Here is a 26433-nt window from a genome sequence, read left to right as displayed (position 1 = left end):
GTTATGGTAAAAAGCAGCATAAATCGACCCTCTGCATATTAATTTGGCTGGAGCTGATCGCAGCGTCAGGGGCAGATAGCTATGTACGCGCAATAGAAGTCGGCCATGGAAAAAAGGGGAGTCATTGGTGGAAGCTAGGCGCACTAATAGTGCTTGCCATTGGCTAACCACTTGCTGCTCGCCGGTGTCTGCTGACTACGTCTTTATTCCTTTGCCCTTCGCCAACTGGCCGGCCCCGCGGGCTGAAGCGGGGTGATCGACCGGCCCGATCCATTAGTTCTGATAATAGCTTATGGCCATCGATGATTTTGGTGCAGCGGCGGCGGCGGCGGCGGCGGCGACAAGCGATAGCTTGGACAGCGGCAGCGGTAGTGGGAGCGGCAGTAGCGAAATCCACCTTTCGCCCAATGACGGCGATGTTTCTGTTGCTGCCGGTCCTATAATTGGCTTTCGTGGGAACAGGCAGATGGCAGCAACTCGACGGATGCGGGAATGAAGAGGATGGGAGAGTGAATGCAGGAAAAAACTGGTAACAACAGCAGTAACAACGCCGATAATTGGACCTAATAATAACGACAATTTGGTGAAATGGCGATGACGATCACCGCTTTACGACAATGCTGATGCTGGTAATGGTGGAAATGATTTTTGTGTTATTGCTTGTAAGTTGTATGTAGTTGCTTACACAGGTTACATCGCATTGGCTCTCGTCGTAAGTCGTATAATTAAGAACCACGATGTATTATACATGAACACACTATTGTATATAGACGTTCATTTATAACATGAGGATCTATATACAATATGTCGCACCTGTCGTAGGGTGGAGTTGTTGTCCACAACAAATCATGATTTATGATTATATTTATGTTTTTTGTAAGACAACCTTATATTGCGTTAGGCGAGAACCGGTAAAATTGCAAAGAGGATCCTTTGTAGTCCCTGCTGTTTTCATGACGTTGTATGGACTATGGTCAGTGATAACGGATAGAAATTCACTAACGGGATTATTCCAATCATATATAAAGGTGAGAATGCAGAAGCTAGGTGTATTAGGCCTTCTGTCTCTCAGCCAATACCTTCACAATGGAGCCTTACTGTAAAAAACTGAATTTACGAGAATACTCTCGCCTTCGTTTAATAGCATTCATCCCATTAATCGAGTAGTAATACATTAGAATGTTTAATTCAGTTTTATTTTCAAGAATTGATCCCCTCGGCTAGATAGCCGCTATATTTCTGGCCTGAAGCAAAGTATTTTGTACAAAAATACAATGAATAAAAATTACCTGCACTTATACGTAAACGGAGTTACAACCAGCAGAATTCTTCCAGCAGCTAATTGAGGCGTATAGGTATTTATCTGGTTTTTATCTACCATTTTTTGTAAACAAAAAATCCTATGCATATATATCTTAATTTCGAATATTTACGTGGCCTTGAGCGACGTATACGTTACTTCTTTGGAACCTCGCGACAGATTATATAATCGTCCGACGACTTCCAAAAAAGTAACAGAAGAGCCAAAATGCCAAGTTCTAACACTTCGCATGTCGGGGCAGTGGCGGCAGGCGATGGAATCGGCACAGATGTCATCCCCATTAAGGTTGCGCTGCTGAACAGCCTCCTGTACCATGATGGTGTTCTTTCTAATGTCGCATTTCTCCAAAGTTGGCCACACGCCTAAAACCGGCCTACACTTGAGACTCGAGGCCTTCCAATCGGCTACCCACTTAGCTAACCGATTGTGATCGAGAAGCCAAGGCCACACTAAGCCTCAACACTCGACCAAATCTCGTTTTGAGAGCTCTAAAACGTAATCCTGATCACGCACATGGGCACACAGTATGTGTCTCCCTCGTGCGCGTTCTTCGAAAACGACCATCTGTGACACGCACGCTTCCATTCCCCTACTTTCCTTTTCTTCGACCCGGGCCAGGTCGTTTGTGTTGGCTTAAGGTGATCTTACATTCCACCCGTACTTGCCGTATTGCAAAATAACGCAACGGACGTCCGCGTCGTCATCATGTGAACGCAAACCCCCTTGCCTCGTTCAGGGAACTCGATAGTGACACAGCAGCTCGTTATCGCGGTGACAGCAGTGCGGTACGAAGCGATACAAGTGCCGCGCCGCTCTGACAAAGAGAGTGAATGATTGATAGGGGGACTGAGCGAGTATGGGAGAGGAAAAATTGACGTAGCACAAACTTAAGACGACGAGGTTTCGTCAGAGTGTCGTGCACCAGCTGAACTCTTGGCCCTGGCTAAGTGAGCTATTATTGGCGGTTTTGATAGCCGCTGCTGTTCGCTTTTGCCTTGCACCATCACCCGCCATTTTCCACTAGTCCGTAGCAATGCGAATTCTTTGTTTTCTTTCGATCTCCACAACCTAAATCTGGATACCGTATTGTTACCAGGGATGCGTATGCTGACAAAGTGTTGAACAGCCGGTCGGTAAAGGTTTTTTTTAAAAAAGCCCGCCCTTTTTGGGCTTTGAAGAATGTCATGGTAACAGTTTGACGCTTATGCTAAGGTAACTCCTTTTTCGTTGATGTTGTATCTCTTTCGTTGTTTACAATATCTCTCATATAAGTACATTATAGCCATGCTACTACGGTTGGTAACCGGATTTTAGAAATACTACCTTTACTGATTACAGCTACACGGTAAATAACACGCTTAGTAAGCTTTTTGGCTATACAAGTTATGCTTACTACAAAATATGTTAACTTCAGTACTACTGAAAATGTTCTTTCGAACACAGATTCTGGTGTTCTTACCAAGCTTTGGCATATGGATTTTGTATATATAATGTATATCGTATCAATCGTTCTATCGGTAGAAGATACAGCTCAAACTGCACGTCTGTGGTTCTATGTCAGTATGATCCAGTAAACAACTCCAGGAAAGTAACATTCTCTTAAACATTTTTCTCTAAAAAAACAAGAAAAAATTTTATTTAAAGAAGGTAATTTATTAAATAAAAGTTATACATGACTTATTTTCGCGCTTTAAATTTCAACGCGAACATAGCTAAGAACTTCTTTTTGAAAAGACATTGTAATTCCCTGCGATTTCTTAGAAATTAGTGGAAAGCTGACCAGTGGCATTAAAACCCATGAAAAGAACGTGTCTAGAGGGTTTTCACTGTACTAGTATTCAATCAAACTACAGCAGTTTCTCTGCTTCACTTGGTGTCTGTATCAGAGGTTTGTTTTGAAAAGTATCAAATGAATTAATATATAAACATCTGTTTCATGTGTTTAGTTGTTTGATTTGTGAAAAAGTATTTAAAGTAATATTATATAATATTTAGAAACGCCATCGTGATAAAAACTATTAACCACTTATTGTCATTTCAAATTCAACTCACTTATATGTATGTGCCGACCGTCTTGCAACGTTTGATTAGATGAGAGGAATTGCGATCAGCTGAAGGTAGACACGAAGTTTTTCAGGTTAATTTTCCATATCTTTTACGACGGAGCTCGATACGCTGTCGCATGTGGTCCGCTTAAGGAAATGGTTGAGTTCGTCTTCAGATCAGGCAAGCGTCACTAGGCCAGATCAGGAAGAACAGTGATTTAACTTAAACGGAAGATGAATAAACGCATGTAGTTTGCTGTTCATGAGCAAAAATTAGCGAATGTTATAAATGTGTCGTAACGCTCGTTACGAAGCAAGTCAGGTGGCGATAGCCACTTTGGCTTTTCTATATATATATATATATATATATATATATATATATATATATATATATATGGCATCTTTGAAATTCATAAAATAACAATATAATAATTATATTTTAATCTACTGCAATGACGCATCATTTAATGCACCTGTTTTCACGCCCGCCGTCCTTAGGGGGGTCTGACCGAACGGTTAATTTTGCTGTTAGGAATAGAAACATTTTCCGGTGTCAATTGATCCAGGGGACGGTACTGATAGATGCGAGATTCTTGACCAGTTTTGTTGAAGTGTATGCGCCGTACAGAATGTGGGCACAAGTTCTTATGTTAACAATAATGCCACTCGATACGAGCCCTTTAATAAACCATTCGAAAATAAATAAAATACGATTAATTCCTCTCACCCATTTAACGACTGATCGGATGTTGTACATGACAGAAGAAATGTTTGATCTGAAAACGTGTTTACTTAGGTACGATTACGACTTGAATCTCAGAACTCCGTCACGGCTTCCCGTAGCGTTTCTGCAAACGTGTAGATAGTTGTCCTAATGTGATCTAATGCTTTTGGTAGTACCGGATAACTGATGCAGTCAGACTGTGATCACTTTATTTGATAAGATGGTAAAGGGATAATGGTACGTGTCGGTGAATTAATCTGTATATAATAGCAGACGTCGCGAACATAACGTAGTCTAATAACGACAAAAGCTTACGTATCTGATTATACGATAAATCAGGAACGTGGAATTGATACAACTGTGGTACCATGTTGAGGTATCAATTTCGAAAGTGAACGGCACAATCGAAACCTGTAAGATAATAGATGTTCCAGAAAATAAATGTAAGCAACGCGATGAGGATTTTTCAACGCTGCCATTTTGTATCACAAATCCAAACACATTAGTCCCGTCCGGGCTATCCATTACGCGCCATATTGTGGAACTAAACATACTATGCGACAGAGTGTAATAAGGTATGGTTCACGACGGCCGTTCGCCATGTTAAGCGATATTCGCACAACTTGCCCATTTTAAAATAGGAGATAAGAGCGTGAGAGATTCTGCTTATTCTGCTGTCATACAGTTCAAAGTCTGACGTTTCGATCTTTCGTTAGCGTGCACTAACCCCTAAATAAATTCTAGGATCATATTTTGGAGTCGCTCGTGATCGTCGTTGGCGAAATGTACGACAACGTCGTTTCAATATGTTCCTAAAGGCTTTTGCGGAGGAAAGCTGAGAGATAAACGTACGCATTTTTTACGATGTATTCTATGCGCGGCCATGCTATGACCCTAAAAGAATTCAAAAAAGTCCAATGGCTGGCCGTTGCCAGTGCACCTCGTGAAGGCTTCGCGAGCTTGGTCGTGAGCCACTGAGGGTAAGCTCTATAAGAGAGGGTGCATGATTGGTGGAGGCTTTCTCAGGCTCTAACAAGGTTGGCGAACGGAAGATTCTAGACGGGAAAAGTAAAGGAAAGAAGGAGGTGGACAAAATACGGAAAAGAAAACATTCGTTTTGCTTGCATGGTCCCGCAAATTTGTGAGGTTCCTATTCTCGGCCCCATATTTTGCAGGGACAAAGCGTTGGACTTCACATCTCAGGCTTGGGCTTCCTAAAGAGTTCACCATAACGAGGCAAGGGCTTTCAAAAGAGCCCGACGGGACCAACAAGCGTTAAGTCTAGCTCGTTTTGTCTCTATCGCAGTAGCTCGTTCATGGATCTCTCACTGTTTCGTTCAGACTACGAAGGCTACACGAGACGGTCCCTGCAACAACGACCTTCGGTAGAAGCAGCGCGATAGACGAAGACCGAAAAACGGAGCGGCGTTGGGGAGCATGGAGGAGCTTCAGTGGGCGGGGACGAGACCGCAGGATGGTAGTGGGATGGCAATGGCGGCGGCAGTATTGCCTGCAAGCAAGTGAGTGAGCAAGCGAGCCAGCTAGCTAACTAACTAACCAGCTAGCCACTGCCCTCTTCGTTCCCCAGCGGGGAGTAACTGTCGGCTGTAAAGCTAACATTGTTTCGTTTCGTGAGGAAAAACGCCAACGCCAGACTGACCTACGCAACGGTATAAGGCCGAATAGAGCCTATAGTCGAGTCAAGTCATCCAACCGACCTACCGCTGGACCCGACCTGCCGTACGACCAAACGAACTAGCTAAGTAACTCGGGAGTTAGTTCGGCAATTCGATTGAAGGAAGATTCGTAGAGGCAGTTCTGCAGCAGCAGTAACAGCACTGCGGATGCGGCATCACTCCTGCGCACCTCAGAGTACGAACGCATCCAAACAGGCTGGACACAGCCAACAGCGCTTAAAGATACTGGGCCCTACTTAGGGACGGGGAGCACAGCCAGCTGGGCCAGGACGATTGCAAAGAAATAAGGCTTCAAAGTAGAGTAGGCGGTACAGGAGAACGAAAAGGAGACCAGCGAGAACTGGTTATTGGTGCGGCATTTGGAGACGGTGAGCGAGATGCGAGAGCTTAAGGCACAGGAGAATTCCCGGTGAGCGTGGCCTGCTTGCTGCTGTCAGGGGAACATAAAGACCAGCCGTCAGCCGATTCGGCCGGCGGCCGGGATATAAAAGTCAATACGATAGGAACGGAGAAAGGCCTGTCAAGCCGAACACAATCGTATCAGGAACACAAAAAAACAACATTTTCTTTTTGCTCATGGTTGCCAAATAACGTTAAAGGCAGTTCGGAAGAAATAAACAAAACCCACTGGGTGGGGGGTTGTTCAATAGAGATTCTTGTAGAGGTTCTCCGATCCGAGTGAATAGAAACAAGTCGATGTTCCAGCGAAAGAGTCTGCTTCGCGCTTAAATGCTTGACTGTTTTTACGCAAAATAAAGAGGCGGATAAACATGTTACCGTCCTACGATTTCCAAGTAGCTATAGTCCTTCCTGGATTTCCTACCGCAAGTCCGCCACACGAGGTGTATGGTGACTGTTTTTTGTGAGGCTTTTTTAATTAATTGAATATGACAACGATATCGTAGAAGAGCCTAAAAATAGTCATAGTAAATACACATGTGTCATTTAGACAATATTGCTTTTTAAGATTGTCCACTTCATGAGTGGCCGGAACAAAGATGTTCTTCGGCTATACCGAGCGAATTTTATTTGTTTTATTTTGAAGGCGCACTCCGTCATGGTAATACTAGCTGTATAGTTAGTTGTATAAGATGCTGAAGATGGAGCAAAGTTAAGCCTCCCTAAGGAAGCTGCCGAAACTCTAAGACCTATCTCTATAAGCTCAAAGTTAGCCTTTGGTAGTCCTTTTAGGCTCAAAGGCTTTCTTTTTCTTTTGCTGGCCCGGTTATCTTTTCTGATGGCTTCCAAGGTAATAACAATAAAAGTATGCGTAACTGGGGGGTTTGGACCACTTTGGCAATGCTCTTCGATGTTATTTCGTTCACATTTTTTTTTGTAAGCGTCAGTGTCGTCAGGCCAAAGCACAACTCAACCAGCTGCACCAGTTTAGCTTCAAGCAAAAATATTCATTCATTATATAATGCCGGCTACTACTCTTTTGCGTGGGCCATGTACACATATGTCCCTTCCTCTAAAGCACCTTTCAAACCATAAGACCTTCCGTGACCAAAAAAAATAGCCAATGAGCGTTAGTTGCCCGTCTGTGGGGTTAGTGTTTACCACGATCACTGTATATAAACGCAACGCATTATTTTTACACTGTTATGTGTTGTGTTTAGTTAAGACCAACACTTAGTAGAATCACTGTTGCACAATTTAGGTTATCTTCTATCCGTAAGAAATCTAAACCTGAAATCAGAGCTCGTTGCATAGTAAATTCCCATTAATGTCGCGTACATGCGCGAACAGCTGATAATAAAAGACAAACACTGAGAAATATATTCCTACGAAATACATTTTCTGCGTATGCGCTCAGCTCGTTAAACGTTAAGAAAACGACACTGAGCTCCGATCGCTTCCTTGTTGAGCTTCGATCTGTATTTCTAATCGTGCGAAGCCGTCCCAGTTCTTTGAAGTCAACCAGGAAGGTATTTAGAGTATAAGTTTGTAGGACCTAAATTTAAAATGGCAGACCAGGATGCAGGCTCGAGGCGTTCGAGGAAGTGAGTTCGGCTTGACGTAAAGTAATTACTACAGTTACGCAGTTAGAACAATTATTACCTTGTAGGCTCGTATCGGATCAGTTAATTGCGCTTTGCTAAAGAGGCTGTTTTAGTGCGGACGAGCCTGAAAAACAAAAACTTGGCCTGCAGCATGTAAATCAGTTAGAACTGGTGTGGATATATAAACTGTGGTACTTGCAACTGAAGAGAAGCTGTATAAAAACTATATGCTACAGCAGTTAAAATCCTGATTAAATTATTCAGCGGTGGATGCTAAAGCGTGTAGTACAAGCAATGAAGTTAACTATTTTTTTGCACACAGGACGAAATTCCCAAAAATTAAAAGTAATTGAGTTTATTTTTTTGGGAAACCTCAATTGCGTAGATAACTTTACATTGATTTCATAAAAGTGGAAGAAACAATAATTAAAGCCAGTGGGTATAACTAATGTCATTCTGATCTGAAAATTTATTATAGGATTTATTTTTATTACTTTTTTTATTTATACTGTCCACTCGAGTCCTGTAGTCAGTGTTTTTACAGAAGCAGGTCTGAAAAAAGGGAACTGGCTCAAGGAAAATAGGCACTGCGGCGACAATTACGGCTGAATCGTTAGAACTCGTTTATTTCTGAGAAGAAACTCTAGCAACTTGTACATTATCAGCTGATAATAACGTTTTGCACTGGGTCGTTTATCCTCCACGTTAAGACAATAATCGTACTGATGGATTAACGTTCATAAATCTCTATAGCTGTGATAAACTTCGATTTCTAGTAATGAGTAAATCATAATAGTAATAAAAAAAAAAAAAAAAAAAAAGAATGATTGAACCCGATCTACTGTAGTCGCACTCGTGCAATACTTACGGTGGACTAATTTATAATATCCGAAATCCCACTTCTACCATGATAATTATAAGTGATCGAACAAATCAGACATCAACATTGCTTTTTTCTGTATGATTATTTTACAAAAACTGCTTTTTTTTTTTTTGCTTCTCTGTCGGCTCTCGAGTTGCTTCCATAGCAGTTGCATAGAATCACCGCGGATACGAATAGATTGTATTTGCTAAGACCTCGGGTGCCGGCTAGACACAAAATTTCTACCGAGAATTCAAGTAGGAAATTATGCGCATCTCATACTAGCGCCGCTTATTTGTATTTGTGTGGAGTTGCCGCCACCGCTGGTGGCGTAGTTTCGTCACTTTTAAAAGCCGTGTGCATTTCTTACTCAGGCAATTGGAAATCCGAGACATTTAACATATCCTTCGATGAGTCACGCTGCTCGATGAAAGCACCGTGTCGTCTGCTCGGGTCTGGAGTTGGACTTATTGGGAGAAAGGTCGGCGTGGGAAGGCACTTCCAATTAGCGAGCTAATAAGCCTGATGGAGGATTTGCATACGTGCTTTACCCAGCCAGCGGAGTTGGCTGAGGGGCAAACTTTCTATTAACTGCTCGGCTCTGTTTGCTACCGTCACCTTGCACTTCGGGCGCTGTCTTCCTCTGTGTTGCGCCCTCCGTGTTCTCACTCTCCCTTGCTCCTTGCTTATAGTCAGTTTACTGTTTTATATGATCGAAAAATAGAGGGAGAGAAGAAAAGCGAAACAGACGATAACGCTAAAAACTCGATCATTCAATATTAAGGATATTAGTGGAAAAATGTAAATATTGAGAGGGTTGCAGTCTTTCTCTCTAGCAATTTTGAGTAAAAACGTTCGTATTTTATAGATGGTCTATGATGGTGGTGAACTTCCAGAGACATAACAAAAATAAATGGGCGAAGTAAACGTATTTAGGAATATATATTTATTCAATTTTTGACTTTTATCTTCATTGATTTTTGCTGTGTTTTACAGACGTGTTGAAATTTACACACTTCAAGTGTACCCAGTGGAATTGAGTACTGTAGTCTTTTTTTTGCCCATTCTCAGACAGATGATGATAGAACAACTTACGATAAACAATAATTTGTTACTGTGCCAACATCTCGTATTCTAGGCGACTTATTATTAATTCAGGCAAAAATTAGAGTCATCACTCCTTAGGTGTCGAACAAAAAATATCTTGAAACCTCCTATTACGTATCTTTGAACCAACTAAGGCACCTTGATAGTGTTCCTATATATTATGGTGTTTATTCTCTTCCTAAGCGATCGCTATGGCTGAGTAAAGCACCGTCATTTATTAGGTAATTTCTTTAGTAAAAGTAAGCGATACCGAAGAGCGACGTTGAGGCACAATACCGTGACTGTGTGATGCTGCAGTGGCACGGTACGTGCCTACCTACTACACTAATGGACGCGTGAAGCAACCCGGGTTCGACACCGAGCGATGGCCCATTTCATGTCATACCGTCATGAAATAACCTTCAGCTAAGTATATCATCACAATCAATACTACATTGTTTTTTTTTGTTGAATTGGAAGCCGCTCTATTTGGTATTGCATATTATGCAAACTGTTGCGTGTAAATCGAGGTTCCGTTAAATATTTCACCTGAACAACTAAAACGCGTTTAATCTGTGATTAATTCCTTTTACTGCCTTGCCTGTCACACATAACTGCAACTAAATTACATTTTCAATACACACAGGAAATTCATGGGGGGGGGGGGGGGTAGTGGTAATAAAAACCAAGGGTTACGTAAATTAATTTCTAGCGTTTTCCTGCCCACATCATCCACATATTGCTGTTGCATTACCGGAGTGTTTCCGCAAATTATGTTGATCATGGCCCTCGGGTGATAACGCTCTCCGAGCTCGGTTCACGGTTGTGGATACAGAGGTACCAAAAAAATCGGACACTTCGGGAGTATGTTATTCCATTGATCGGTAATACCGCTGTAAAAATATATAGGACGGATGCCCATAACATACTTGAAATGTCTGGAGGTCTTTACTAATTGAACTTGCTTTGGCACACAAGACTTTAATCTAGACCTTGACCATTACAAGGATAAACCAATGTTTGGCAAAAATTTTCATTGAAATCACTCGTCTAGGACACCAGTTAGCGCCTTATGTCTCTAATAAAAAAGAAAGGAGCTACGCTTACGAGTCTTCATAAGTATGTACGTAAAACAGTAGATAGGCTACATCTTTAACCAACAAAGAATATAATTTAGCACGCATTCTAGTGTTGAGGCACTAAAACAGAGTCCAAGCGATTTCAGTCCACCGAATACTCCCAACGGCACATACTATATAGCGAATGTAATCAAATGAAACACAAAAACGAACAGCGAACCTTTTCGCTAACATCTCCATATAACACCTATACATAGTTTTTATCCATCTTAAATTCATACCGCCGCTGACCGAACTGCTAAGTGTTTATGAGATTTTACATATTCACAATCTCAGTGATAGGAGACCATACGAAACCCATTTTAGAATGGGTCACGGTGGCTTATCATAGTGACACGTGAATAAATTCGGAGTTATGAAATATACTTGTTATGTTTACAAGTATTTGCCTAGTTTCACAAGCCTGACGTTATATTAGAGAAGGCAGGATATTTCACGGATGGGTCAAAACTGACGATCTTGCTTATGTGACAGTAGTTATGTTAACTACGTAATAGAATATGAAACACCTAGAAGACGATGCAGTATTGTAAGCGAGGAACTATGGCAGGTGAATGAAGTTAATATATGAAGACCACGTGCTTCACACGCTCTCAGATTAACCGCGACCACTGCGTAAGCTCCTCGTTGTCGCCCCACGACTTCAATATGTTTAGTCATTTGGGCTTGTTGTATGTTTTTATGAAAGGGATATTTTTAAGATTGCCTCTAGTATACACCTCTATCGCGGTACGTAAATAATTCAAAACACAATAATCAGCGGCGTAGTCATGTCAACTTTTCAACAAACAAATCATTAGCTCATTTAAAGTTGCCTAAGTAATCGAACAAGGTCATATATAAAATCGAAGTGAGCCGCGGTAGATGGCCGTCATCGACCATAGATAATGTTTGCAGTTAGCAGTTAGAAATATCTGTACGAGCTGGTGTTGAAATTGAATGTGATAATTTGGGGCAACAAGTGATACTGGTTGAATTTTACTGAAAAATTTATAAGCTCTATTATGAACATACGATCGAAGCCGTTAAGGTAGCCACTGAGAATGCTACGTAGAAAGTGGGAGACTGTGAGCGTCGCTCCACTTATATGGCGCTTACATAGCGCCAAGTTCATAACTAGATGTCGTACATTTGGTATGAAGTAAATACTGAGGGATTGGGTCTTAAGTACAAAATGAATGCATCTGCAATTGGCTTATTGCAGGGGCAATTGATCGCTCAGTATGATCAATTCCTCATCAATGATTTTCATGATCATTCAAATGTCGTTTGTCTGACTCTGACATTATAGGCTTTTTTGGTACGCTTCCTTCGCGGTCGACCTGCCTGGAGGTCCGAACAGCAGGCTTAAAACGTGTCAAACGAATTACTTTCAACGAGTACTGATTTCAACTAGAATGCTACATATCTCTTAATGAAGTACCATACCATAGAATCCTATTATGACCTAGTTCACTATAGCGGGATTGATATATTAGGCAAGAATAGGCTAGAAAAAGCATCGGACCGCTTAGACCTCATCTTTCTAAGCAAACAATATACCGGTTTCATCTAAGTAAGTCTTTACGTGCATCCTTTACGAGGAACTACCATTGGTGTGTTAACCAAATTATCCATTATCTGGGCTTAGTCTCCGATAGACCTGTATCGTCTCGCACATATGGTGGCTTAGGCTAGCCGCATGACAAATGCAATCGATGATTAAACTTTTGTCCTGTTACGGTAATGATGTTTTCGGGTTTCGGGAGCGTGGCCTGCTAGTCCAGTTCTACATTGGTAGCACAGTAGTAGAGACGCTCGCTAATAGTAATCTGCGTTAATCTGTACCTTTCTTTGCGAAATCATCGTTACGTGCAGGCGAACGTTGACCAACTGTCGACCACTTTGTGTTGGTTAAGCAGCGGTGGCCGTTTGCCGCATGTACTGCACGTAGCATATGCCGGCTGTCTCTAATTTGTATGTGATATTTATTCATGATATGGAACGAAACAGCAATGAAAGATTAACTTAGTAGCTGAATTCCATTGCAGCTAGACTCGATCAGCAGTTGACTAAAGGCCACTCACTATGATGACTGGCGTTATCGCACGTGCACAAAAGATCTTTCGATATTCCGACGATGATAGGGTTGGGTTTGAACGATCCCATCGCATGGGCATAGCTACTCAAGCACAAACAAATTTAGGGTACTACGAAGGAAATGAATCCTTCTTGAATGAAGAGTGAGTGCTCAGCCCTCTTGGTCTTTACTTTGTAAGATGCATTAGTCATCAAACAGAAACAATCGGATGACGCTTGATCTTAGCTGTTGCAATTAGGATCAGATTTTGCGAGATTTTTAATATATCTGCTATAAAATCTTTTTCTTGGGACTTGTTTGGATGAATAATTTGTATAATAGTAAATGGTTTATTTTCATTTAACACTTTTATCAAGTTCAATGTATTGATTAAATATTATAAAAATGAAAAATGAGAATAAAAGTGGATAACACAAAGCGCGTGTCGGAGAAGACGCCGTACATAATCGAAATCAATATTCTGTCTCACCATGTAAGGAACTCCCGCGGCACGCGCAGCCTTACGAGGGCTAAATTTAGAAATTAAAGTTTGATCCGCTGGAAGAACTTAACTTACAAGAGACAATCCTGGGTGAAAGCTTCGTATGGTTTCGTCCATTGGCCATGGCAAATGTCTATCGCATAACCTACGTATCAGAAACAAAAAGCGCATATCAGCTTGAACGCTTGATTTGTGAACACAACGGGGCTACTCTACGAAGGATGTTCCACTTGTGCTTGATAAATATCTAACCCCATAAGAAACATTGCCATGATAATCTGCTTTAACATTAATGTTGCCTCGGAGACGACGATAAATCTACTGCGGGCGCAAATCTTTTAGGAATCGCCGCATAACATTGCCCCTGTCAAATGGTAAACTAAGCCTTAAAAATAAACTTCGATTTTTTTGTGGTAAGAGCTTCTGTAGTTCGGCGCATCGACCTTGCATTTGTATGTATTCTAGTCCAAGATTTAGGATTATCTCTCTAACGAAGCAGATATTCCAGCGAAGGCATAGCAGCTGGAGCACTGACAATCATCCATCCACTTAGAAAATTACATGACGGCAACAACAGCTTTCCATACGAGTAATTTATGACTCAAAACGGCAAAGAATCCCACTTCAAATAGACTCAGCCACAACAGGCCTAAAATTTATTTCAGTGAGGCATCTCTTGAGATGATTTGTGCGTGACCCATTTATACCAAGCGCAAAGCGAATTCACTTATGTTCCAAACCTATTTTATCAATGTTCCCCACCTAATTACTCAACTATGCCGTCGAAAAGATTGTGAAGCTCGTGATAGTGTCTCAGTTGAACGCTAGAGATGAATTGTCTACGGGCATCCTGTTTGTAATGCATATTTACTATGAATTGAATACTGTATTAGTATCACTATAAATTAATTGTAGTTCAAGGCTAGTGTTATACTGAATTGAAGAAACAATGTCTGCTTTTGTTGATTGTTTGTCTTTTTAGATTCTTCGATTGCTTTCGGTTATAAAGTGTCGTGTACAGCTATAAAATTCTCTGTTGGTGCAGAGAAAGCAAAATGTTACAGTTATTGTAAAAATACCCCGATTATTATTTGCACTGAGACTGATTGTTTTTGTGGTATAGTCTTGAAAGTAATTTGGTCTAGATAGGTATAATTATGGCTTTATAGCTCGCTTTGGGTAGGCTTTATTTTTAGTGCGGAGAAAAAGCTGTTTTATAGCATATGTGAATGGAAGCGATCCTTCACAATTTAGAAAGGTCAAGTGAACGATGCTATCTATTATTTCAATTAAACAAGACACTTTCGGGGTACAAGCTCAGGATCAGACATTGTCACTCGACTAGACGATGAGAATAAATCGCTTTTCCGCGTTATCTAGTAGAAAAAACTGAAAATGTCAGGCCATATATGCAAACGGCCACTGCTTATGTACTTCGAGTGCTTATAAACTTCTCGCTTTTCTGGGACTGCTTATTTCGGAGATGGTGCAAATGTCACATATTTGCCGCATTAATCACACTAGAAACAACTATGTCCAGTGTTCAAATATTAATAGGATTACAATTGAAATATGTGTCATGTTGAATCTGTGTCATTAATATGACAACTTTAGTGATGTAACCACCTGGTGGCAATAGTGGATATTAGTATATCATAAGTAGCTAGCGAGAACATAAACAAGCCTGTTGCTAATTACGATGACAGTGTCACCTAGCGGTCGGCGCTCGTAGCTCCCCCTATAATCGATCATAATAACATTTTTAAACGGATTTTAGACTATTATTTAGCACTTTATCGTTTTGCGGGTTAGCTCCCTATATGGATCCTATGATCAATCATATGCTGCGGACCAAACCAGCCACTAGAAAAAAGGGCCTCACGAATAAATTAGGTTTGAGATTATAGAAAAGCACTCAATTGCAATTGTTCACACTTCTCGTGCCAAAACCTTCCCCAACAATGCGAGCATACAAACTCGTAAACTAGATCATACGTATTTGCTAATCCTAGCTAGTAACATAACAAGGCTCTTTATACCTTGTGCGTAACTCTTGCAAATTTACTATTCATCAATTATTCCGAACCCTTTTCGAATAACCCTTTTCACCTTTATAAAATTTTATTGCAGAGATAAAAAAAAAAGGGCTTGTTTCTATGTAATTTGTCAGATAGAGTAAGTAGCGCAGCAGAGTACTCGGCAAAGCAATCTTTTTTTGAGGTACAGCAAAACGTTCATAAAGTGATACTAGCTTCAATAATCGATTACGTCATAGACTATACGCAAATACGTCTTAGGACAAATAGTCCTTCGTTCCGCGTCCACGAATTGTTTAGTTGGACGATCTGAGCAGAAAAAATACTCGATAGTTCAAAGGCCTAAGATCTCATTATCGAAGCAATGCAAAGGTTCAATAATACGTATCAGCTTCGTCTGTTTGTAGGCCGGTTCTATGTATTTGTGATTGCTTGCAATTAATAACAAAATAGAAATGAAATATCGAATATGCTTAATTATATTTGTGTAATTATGTGCGGCAAATCATCTGCTATAAACAGACCTGTGTTATGTATATAAAAATGAAAATTCGATGTTCTATGCTAGAGGAACTGCCTGAAGACGACTTCACTGCCGTCCCGAGGATGATAATTAGTTACAACCAAGTTAAGATGGACGCTGAACGCTGGTAAGATTACGATTATCACTAAGTGCAGCTGAGTTACTTAGGCTTCGCAAATCATCTGAGCTTTTCTAATCTATACTGACTTCTTTCTTTGAGGTCCTCTTTGGCATATTTTTCAGCAGTCATCGAGTGACAACTCAACAAAGAACTTGTTAATTAGGCTGGTCCTTGCTGAGACTATGTATAAAACGATCTTACCGCATAAATGATTATATATATATATACATCAGATAAACTACTAGAAAATAAATGTATGAATAAATACAGCGCCGCGGCTATATAAGAGCAGAGTAATTTTCCTACCAGCCGATGACAAAGCTAAATCAGTCCGCTTCATTACGGTGGCAACGGCCAGATGGTTGAAAGTATGGATATGTTAGTGAATAGGTGGTCGCCGAAATTAGCATTTGACGAGGTTTGGCCAAGAAGGTTGATGAAAGAATTCATAGCTTCGATAAAAATCGCGGGTGCCTGGTCAACCAGGTGATAAAAAAACGCGATCGTACTTCGAAAACTGACTCACTGCATTAAGCAAAGCTACAAGAGCGACAAAATTCTGCGACCGTTACTTTCTAAAAGAAGCAGAGTCTTTAGAGCGGTTCGTTTTGTGCTACGGGAGAAATGGAGAGACGTTTGAAGGAGTTGCGTGTGTTAGACGGGCACTGCTGGATGAGTTAAACGATCAGGGTTAAATTTAGAATGTTCCTAGATAACGCCTTCAGATCTGCGAAACTGGCTACTCGCGCAAACTTTATTTTCAGCGTCGAGTTATTTTACGATATCCGAGACCAAACACCGGAAAAGCCCGACACCCGCCCTGGAGGCGGACCCAGCAAAGAAAAACCTTTTGCTATTCTGAGAGGGCATATTAACGCGCAGCGCCGGCAAGTTGCGGTTATCGAGATGTGGTAAAACAGAGTGACAGGCTCCAGTTGTATTAGCATTGTGAGGCTTTAAGACCGTAACGCCGATTCATGCTATCAAAAACCTTGGGTGGGCAGCGGTAAAAAGGGCGTAACGGGAAAAATGGGTCAGTGGGTTCAACCCTAACTAACATAAAACTAATCCGTAAGTATCACGGGCCTCCTAATGTTTCTGTCACCCGACCATTAATAAAACTGTATGCCGATTGATGGCGTTCTAAAGAAATAGACATAGACAGGAACATGAGAATTTGGCCACAAGGTGTGCCGGCTAATGAACAAGAGCGTGTCTTTCCCGCTCCGTCGATTACGGATCTTCCACTCGGCCGTTGGCGGAGGGTGACAATCGACCCTATTGGCCCAAGCAACAGCTGTGATCTTAACAACAGGGTGCGCTCAGTTGTCGCGTACCCTTTTTGCGGGGCCCGCCTGAAAGCATCAGAAACCAAACAGTACAGTTTGTTACTGACTTTCGGAAACAGCGGTGCTCGACTTGACACGCGTATGGGATTTCCAGGAGATCTGGATAGCGCAGCGAAGTTGTATGTATCTATTGGACACTTAGGCAGCAGGTCGTGACATCTCGCCGGTTAAGCATGGCCGAGTCACAATAGATCAAATATTGTAGGATAAACAAAGACACATAAATATGTAAATAAATGTGCTACATTGCATAATCGTAAAGCGATGATTTTTTCCAGCCATTTTTTTGTTACCAGCTAAATTTTGTACGTAGTTGTAGATCGTATATATATATATATATATATTTCTATTGCAAAGCCCTCGGTGTACATGGCACTCGTTCTTTCTGTTAAAGAGCCAATATAAAGCTGAAGCCAATATATTAAATTCCACATATAGAGGCATTAAAACATCCTCGTTGTACTGCTTGCCCAGCTGTTTGACCTCATAAAATTGCGCCTTTTTTCACCTGTAACGACGGCCATTGAAACTACAATGTGGGCAAATTACGAAGGTTTATAGAAGTAAGGAGGAATCAATAACACAAACAAAAAGGAACGAGCGAATTAAAAGCAAACCGAGATTATTTGGAAACCAATCAACAAAACTACTCCAGCTACTACGAGAAATTATAGAAAAGTCCGTCATAGGTCGTGGAGTTTAGATTAATCATATGCTCCTTGAGTATATTCACTTTACCCGTTTATTTTATTCCAAATCCCTATATATACGTTACAGTTACTGTAGAACTATTATGGCAAAACTTATTTAGGTAAAAAAAAAACTGCTTCTAGATTCTACAAATTGAACGCACACTCCTATCTTCTCCGGAAAGTCATACTATATTGATTTGAAACGTATCATATTTGAAGAATATTTTTCATTAAGTGGATGCGTTTTTATGTTTGAATTCTCCGATCTCCAACTGCATTAGATGCGAATAGAATTGTCCACAAGGCCTTCGCATAAATTCGAATCGGTACCGTAAAACGTTTGGAACGAATTTCAGATATGACTCTGTAACTACATCGCAGACTATATTTACACTTCTTCAACGGCTAACTTAGCCATCACCGAAACAATACTTGCTAGTTGAAAACGTGTAATGGCAGGATAGGCAGAACAGGACGTATCTAAACACACTCTTTCTTCAGTCTTAGAAGCATGGATTCACAGTTAGTTTTCCATCCGATTGCTTATTAAACTATCATCTAGAAAAAAAGTAACGAAATACATTTGCGCTGATAGGGTCTACAGTTGTTCGCTAAAAACTACAATGTCGTGAGATGCGGTTTCTTGCCAGGGGAATTGCCAGTGTTGTTGGCAGCGTTATGGCATCTTGTACTAGATTGTTCGCACATATTCATATCTTACGCTGACTCGTGGAGGTCGAAAAATTATTTGTTTTGTCTGTAATGCCCTCGCTTCATTATCATTATATTGTATATTGAAACGCAAAGTTTTTGTTCTAGTCGTTGGTGGTGTAGTGTGCCCTTCGTATGGCCCTAAAGCACTCACGCATTTCATTCTATCTGAAATCCTAGATGAATTCTATTGAATATATGTTTAGATCAAGTCGTCAACGTATATGCTCTAGGTTAGCTGAACCATGCAGGACAAGTTGTCTTTCAAAGCTTCTTTTTCGTTCCTATCGGCCACGGCGTCAGAGTAAAGCGTCGAGGGTGGTCGTAGGGCAGCGAGAACGTTAGTCGCAGCCTACATTCACGAATGATCCAGAGGCGAAAATGAATAGTTTGGCCTTCTCTGGATACACGAAGTTTCCGAGTAGAAGGACGCGAGTAGGTAACTTGAACTGGAGACCCGTTGATCCCCTTTCGGTTGGCCTAGCGTGAGCGATTGTCACAGGGGAAGGGTGTAAAGAAGACGACCGTTGCTCCGGAATGCATCAGGGCAATACCAGCGTTTTCCGTACCAGGCACCTGGCTAGAAGCGACACTGGAAAAAAGTTTTTCGGCTGTTCGTCCAAAAGAAGGTGGCTTCCCGTTGGGTCTATCGGGAAAGGAGGGCTTGCTTTACTTCCTCTTCCAGACGCTTCGTTTGTGTTGCCTTCACTGTTGTCCCGGGCCGCACGGGCTCTAAGGACAAGAAAAAGGAGAGGGATTGAGCCTGTGCAATCCACTTGGCTGTAGCGCTGCTTTAAGTGATCCATGTTCAAAGCAGAAAAAAGACAAAGGCGCTTCTGGAAGCAAGCAAGCAGGCCCACCAGAGCCTTTGCATCGGCAAGCTGGCTGAGCGACGCGTGCCTAAATTTGTGTGGCTACGTATGTACGAGTGCCTGTCTAGCTGGCTCCGCTGACTTGGCCAGCCTTCCTGTTCTATGCATCCTTGTGAGTTCCTCTAGCCCTATCAGTCCTGTCTGCTTCTCGAGCGGCTTTTCATTGTTGGCTAAAGTATCTAACGTAGTAGTCTTGCGTCCCGGTAGGAGCAATAGCAACGATGGGAACGGCTTCAGGAACGGCAGCAGCAAGCAATGACTCGTTCACCGTCTTCTCCTTTTTCTGCCAACACGGTAACGCACTTTACAGATTTGAGCATGACGTGTAGTTCACCACCTTCCTACCTACGTTCGTATCTAACTAACTGACTGCGCATGCTAGGTGAAGTGGGAAATTGGGCAGCAAAAGAAAAAGGACGGTGGGAGACAAAAAAAGCGGGCAGAGGAAAGACATTGACAGGCCACGGAACTTCGTAACAACAGCAGGAAAAGGACTTTTCGACAGCGCAACTGCAACGACTACTCGTACGCCGATGTTAACCCTAGTGCCATTGTTACAGTCAACGCCATTGCCCTAGTTATTGCCGTTGTAGTTTTTGATGTGGCAGCAGCACCCGTTTGCACCGCGGTTGCTGTGGTAATAGCAGCGGCAACATCATCAGTACAAGTAGAATAATAGCTGCCGGTAAACAATGCCGACGTGTGGTACCGACGCCGATGCTGATGCCTGACTCCAACGTCCCAAAACGTTTCCGTTTACGTAATTTGTGGTTGTAGTACTCAGATAGAGTGACTATAAGCTAAACTAGTGTGCCTTCAACTCAATACAGAAAACTCCAGATCTTAATAATACTATAAATAATAATAGAGGCAGTGACAGTAACGATACAATCCGCCGTCTGATTGTTGTGGCAGACATTCCTGCTGATGCCGGCAAGAATAATCGTGATAATGATAATGAAGGCAATGCTGACGGCCACTTACGCAGATGAACTTTGCGACAAAAAGCTATTTTAGCTCCTGGTTGACGCCTCGTGTGTGGCTTCTATGATCGTTCATTTAGGTTATGTCGTTAGGTTTTCTATGGGTGTGTGTTTATGTGTGTATACACAAGCGTACATACTCGTCTTCGTTTGATTGTGTTTAGCTGGCAGATAACAGAAATAGGGTAGGTGCAGGGGAAAGTGGGCTTTACGTGTTCGCTGCGGTTGCTAGCATATCAGTCGACGTAGTTTGGGGAACGCGCTTAGTCTGCTCAGCTTGGATCATCGAACACGTTCGGCCGTTTCAGCCACGGACAGCGACTAAGAGCCAGAGTGTCCGAGTTCCGAACATGCACAAGTTACCGAGCTTGTGAGAAGCTAAGGAGCTTTCGCCCGCGTCTCAGATTTTCTTCATACAGCTGTTTCTAGCTAACGAAATTACTGTACACAACCCGCCCGCCAATTTGGCCGCTTTACCACAGTCTTTAACAATCGAAGGCTCGCATCGCTTCAATGAGCACTATTAACTCTCGAAATAATGAGGACAAGGGGCTAAAGAAAGCCAATCCAAACTCCCTGCCACACCATATACCGATCGTCCAATAGAACAACGGCGTGGCCACCGCCTCTATCACAAAGGCCGTGGTGCCTGTTCAATCCTAGTGTAATATAGATCTGTCAGCCAGTAGCCTTGTATACACTAGAAGCAAAATCACTACCATCCACTAAGGCCAAGATTTGTTGAAAACATTTCTTAACGTCAGGGGCTCCTGGCTGATTAGCGAGACAATGCGTGGCACGGTGCCTGCCTACGGGCCATTGTAGCTTTAACGGGAAACGTTCTGTGTTATGCTATCTCCTTTAAGATATTTATTACACTCAATGAAAGTTAGCCCTTGGAGCTTTTTTCCGTTTAGTGCCTGTTAAAGTGAAGCAGTCGTGTACCTAAACTAGCTACGCTCTTATTAAAAGCTGAAGATGAAGCTGTATATGTGTAAGAAGCTCATCGAATGCAAAAATCCTTTGACGGTGCAGTAAGAAAGTTCAGCATTTGTATTTACCGTATTGTTATTTATCCTTGGAGACTCCTTGGAGCAGAAAAGTACCCCGGTACTTTTTTTGTTCGATGCATGTAAAATTTACAAAACGAACGGATAATACTGTTCTATTCACTTAATATAAAATACTCAAAGTATTATATTAAGGATGATTCCTACGATCGTTACTATTCTAGGTATCTTTATCTAACTTATTTCTAGAACGAGACCCCATTGCAGACTATCAGATACATTGTACAAGGTTTCTACGTTACAATCAGAAAAATCCACAAGTAAACATGGATACTTGAAACAGTAAACGTACGGTAGGTATTCTTTGAACTTAGACGACCCCAGAGTGATCTTAGCACCTTTGTGGTAGTACGTTTGGATACATATAGACGGCCACGAAGGTCATTGCCATAAAGTCTACAACATTAGACTTTGTTCGAATCATCGTGTTAATGCTTCAAGATTAGCAAAATCAGATATGATTCATATCACAATAGGATATAGGCTAGCTAAGCCTTTATCGCTACCCAAACATGGCCCAGTGTGCCCTTTCGATAAACAAGCGATTAGCGTTCAGACGGAGGCTCTAATCGACTAACTTTGACCTGTAATACAACGAACGTTGTCTAGACCTGTAGGAAAATGCAAGAGTAGGAAGATAGCTGGGTTCAGAATTGAGAAGATCCTTGCGAATTGGAATACTTAAGGCGCACATTAAGGTAGGTATTAACACTCTGCGTGATGGAGGTTCTAGTGGTAGAAGTACACATTTCGTAGAAATGTGCAGTGCTCAATCAAGGTTCGAGTGCTAGCAAGCAACGTGGACTATATATATATATATATATATATATATATATATACGGTAATATCTGCTAGTGCGTAGAAACTGTAGGTATCCTAGATAATTTCAATTCAGATGAACAGAATCGACCTTGATCATCTCTGATTGAAGAAAATGTAATCGTGGTAAAGCTGTAAGCAGAAGTGGAAAACGTGCACTTTGTTTATCTAGTCGAAAACATTATAGCGTAAAGCGAACCACAGAAGCAGTTGATAGTTACCTAATAGCCGTCTCGTGTAGCGTTACAACGCATATTGTGTTTCTGTTTGTAGCTGCTCACATGTAGAATATATTTACCAAGCTAGATTCAGTCGTTATAAATCATTGATTTGACAAGTAGCTTCATCTACATGAAGTGGTGCAGTATGTTTGTTGAAGTGCCGCTTCATAGGAGACTCATGTAAATAAAGCTACTTATGAAATCAATGATTTATAACGACCGGTATATATAGCTTGCTGCTGTGCTGGGGTTCTTTCAAGTAGGAAGTGTGTAATTTATATGTATCCGAGGCTGATCATAGGGGGTACGCGCTACACAGCGCCTACACTTGTTTAGGCATAGATACATGTTGGTCGTCCAACGATAAAAAGAGCGAGGATCATGTGATAAAAATATCCTTTGTCGTTAGATCGATGAGTTCGCCAACGTAGAAGATGAAATAGTGGCACCGAAGTTTGTCGCAGAAAGGATGGCTGAGAGGCAGTTGTGGAAATTTTTGGAACTTGAACTCTATTTAGGTAAACGGATCATAGTAGCAAAAGCAAGTTCCGTTGCCGATGCATGTTAGGCAACCTTTGCAGATAAACGCGGTTCTTATAATTAAAATTTAGGATGTTTAAAAGATCGCCGTCTATTCTACATACAACAAAGGAAACTTTCCTCTAGTGTTCAGTGGCTCGTCCACACGTATATATATGAGTTGAACGTCGAAAGCTAGGGACAGAGTTTACTGTCTGTACCCCACCGGGATTACTAATCAAAGTGGGCTTCAGTTATCGACGGCGGACTATCGTCGGTCGATGGATCAGCAACAGTAACGGCAGAATGAACTAAAGAGGATAGAAGCGCTAACAGCAGCGCGTTTTGGTTGTACGCGCTGGAGAAATCGACAAACGAGCGCGACATTAGAGCGAATCCAGCTAGATCATTGTTTTAGTAAACTACAAGGTAAGTTCCTCCCTTAAAATGAAGCTAGAAGATCGGAAAAATGAAAAAGAAGCCAGAATTACAATGGGTTCTATGTCGCGGTCGCGATTCATAGGACGATTTTTACTCGCAAAAGAAAAGCGAGTAAATAGGATTTTCGCTAAGTAAACTCGCCTTAATAGTAGATATACAAGCGTTAGATTTTAATCCGAGTATATAAGCAAAAAAATAGATTTTTGTGTGAGCAGTACCCTTTCGACGGTGTTAATTAGCGCCAAAGGTAGGTAATAGGTCCGTTTCGTTCGATAAGGACGTTTCGATTTCGTCTAATGAAAATTCCCGTGTATCACGCCCTCTTGTTTGATCAATGCATTAAGGGTTTGCGGATTTTGTCCGATAGCACTAACGCAAATACCAGTCAACAATGAGCTTCTCTGTTTGCGACAATACAGGACGTGCAAAAATGAATTCTGTCTACTGATCTAAATCAGGATGTAACGGATCATATTATAGAGAAGGCTTTCTTTTAAGCAACAAAATCATTTGAAACAGGGCTTTCAGTTCTCGTAGAGACGACAAATAGTACAACAAAGGTCTTGCGAAATACGCGATCGGTAACTAATTCGGTGACGACATTAGTTCTTTGTAGTCAGCTGCTGTTTACATCAGAGCTCGTTATAATTGGTCGGAGGCAGGATACGATGATACACATCTATGGGGTATATTAAGTTAGGCAGGGCAAAAGGCGTGCTATTTATTTAGCATGTAATTGCTATACTTTTGTGTCGGTAGCAGTTGGTGAGTTAGTTATCTTTTTTTCAACTTAAACGGTCTGCTCTGACAGCAGTGAGTCACAAATGCACTTACTCAGAGCTTAGCTACTCGTAGAAAAGACGACTCTCAGATACTTTAATTAGGGGAATTAGGGAAATTTTAGGAAAGAGGTATATTTCTAATGACGCTATTGATTGGACCATGCTCTAATTAAAAAAAGTTTGTGCCAGTAGCCATGCTCACAGCAGGATTTGGCAGACCTATGTAACGCCATCAGCGAATGCAGCGTACTTCAACTTGGCCAAGTTAAAGTTATCAAGTACGCAGTAACGAGCTTCATAGCGAGAAATGCTGCATGAGCGGCTGCGTGCGTATGTGTATCTGAAATGCATGTAAAATGGGCTCGCTCAATATATACTAAGGAATTATTATTAAAAATGTTCCGAATCCTGTACCAATTTCATATGACCGTACTTCGTAACGGTTTGTTTGCTACAAAGAACCTCAGCCTGGCCAGTGTTGCTTTACATATACGAGCACGTAAGTTTTTTTTTACGCGTACTTATTTAGTGCACTGTAACACACATTGCTAGGAATAGTTGCTGCATCTATTTCTCAATTCATCGGAACATTTCATAGGTGCTCGGTAGGCAGGTCGGACTGCCGAGCAAAGTTCTAGCACAGTCTACTGATTCGTTCGACCGATAGAATTCTTGCTATTCAGGAACGTACGTGCGACATCTTGTTTCCAGCAGCATATATATGAGTGTTAATTGGTCAGATAATGTTATAGCCAGTGCGGATTACTCAACCGTAAACGAGGCATACCCATTGCCCGTGTAGGTCGAGTGCTCTGAAATCCGCGATCATTAACTAGGCTATTAAGCGTGAAGAAAATGCAGATGTTTACAAAATTCATTCGATCACCAGGTCATAACTTGCAAATGTCGTTGATCGATAACTTCAAGCGGGAAGAGTCCAGAGAGAGCAAGCGAATGACAGTGATACTATCATTTGTCTATTCCAATGACAGCGGCCATTTGCTGTTCCTTGATGGGAAAAGGGGGGATTGACTGGGGAAAACGCATCCGTCTGAATAAAATATTGGTTACTGTATAATTCGAAACGCAATAGTTGAAATGAAATACCATAAGAGCAGAACGAACTCGACTGGCAGGATGCACTCATTGCCAGATGGAAGCAAGGGACCCTACGGCTTAAGTACTCTATGCTTGGCTCATTGTGTTGAATTATACTTTATGAAGTTGCTGCTTCTCCATTAGGCGACAAGGTTTGTCGACCAAATATTTACGGCGGTAAACTTTTTTTTTAAAAGGAACGTTACGTTTCAGCGATGCATGAGAGATGAAAGAATATCATTTTATACTGATGAGTTTACCCTAGAAAGTCAGCTACAGTCTGCCACTGACCAGCTACTGTCAGACCTAATCGGGCTTTTCGGGTAAGTAACGCTCGGCCGTCTTCATGTAAACTTCAACGCTTTTTGAGCGTATTGTTTGTTGTACGCGTTTCATTAAGTCTTCTCTTGCTCATTCAGAGATGTAACCTAGAAACACTGCCCGAAACGATGCAGCGATGAAAATTCGCTTCATTTTAGTTATCTCAGATCGAATTTTGTGGCCATATTGTAAGGCCACACAATTAGGTCTGGTTATTTACGCGTGCAGTGTTTCCCTTTAGCTATAGGATGGTGTGAGCAGTAATGTGTTTACTACCAGCCGGCGATTGCTCTCGAGGTCGTGATAATCAGGGTAGCAGTTGGAATCAATTCTGCTTTTCTTTTGAAATTTCTGGAAATAATAAAGATAAATAGAGTCTGGAAGGTCCCTATAGGCTACAGAGTAAGCGCAGCGTTGCCTCGAAGGCAATGCATTGT

General features: G+C 41.6%; 1 long non-coding RNA gene across 11 annotated transcripts in view; it reads right to left on the bottom strand.

Annotated features, from left to right (window-relative positions):
- LOC111260982 (uncharacterized) overlaps positions 1 to 26433 on the bottom strand; it is an 83699-nt gene that overhangs the window by 20066 nt on the left and 37200 nt on the right. The window contains exons 2-3 of one of the 11 annotated variants that reach the window (XR_015311293.1): positions 13514 to 13583; positions 3374 to 3588 (exon numbers count right to left, since the gene is read on the bottom strand). The exons of 7 other annotated variants lie outside the window; for them this stretch is intronic. This is a non-coding gene — a long non-coding RNA (uncharacterized LOC111260982). The remainder of the gene's footprint in view (positions 1 to 3373; positions 3589 to 13513; positions 13584 to 26433) is intronic. 3 more of the 11 variants (XR_002680679.2, XR_002680681.2, XR_002680683.2) reach the window with 3 other exon arrangements.

This window comes from Varroa jacobsoni, unplaced genomic scaffold, assembly GCF_002532875.2.
Source record: "Varroa jacobsoni isolate VJ856 unplaced genomic scaffold, vjacob_1.0 scaffold_500, whole genome shotgun sequence".
In the NCBI taxonomy this organism is placed as follows: Eukaryota; Metazoa; Arthropoda; class Arachnida; order Mesostigmata; family Varroidae; genus Varroa; species Varroa jacobsoni.
The sequence above is the reverse complement of the archived record's forward strand: the minus strand, read 5'-3'. Positions and strand labels throughout refer to the sequence as shown.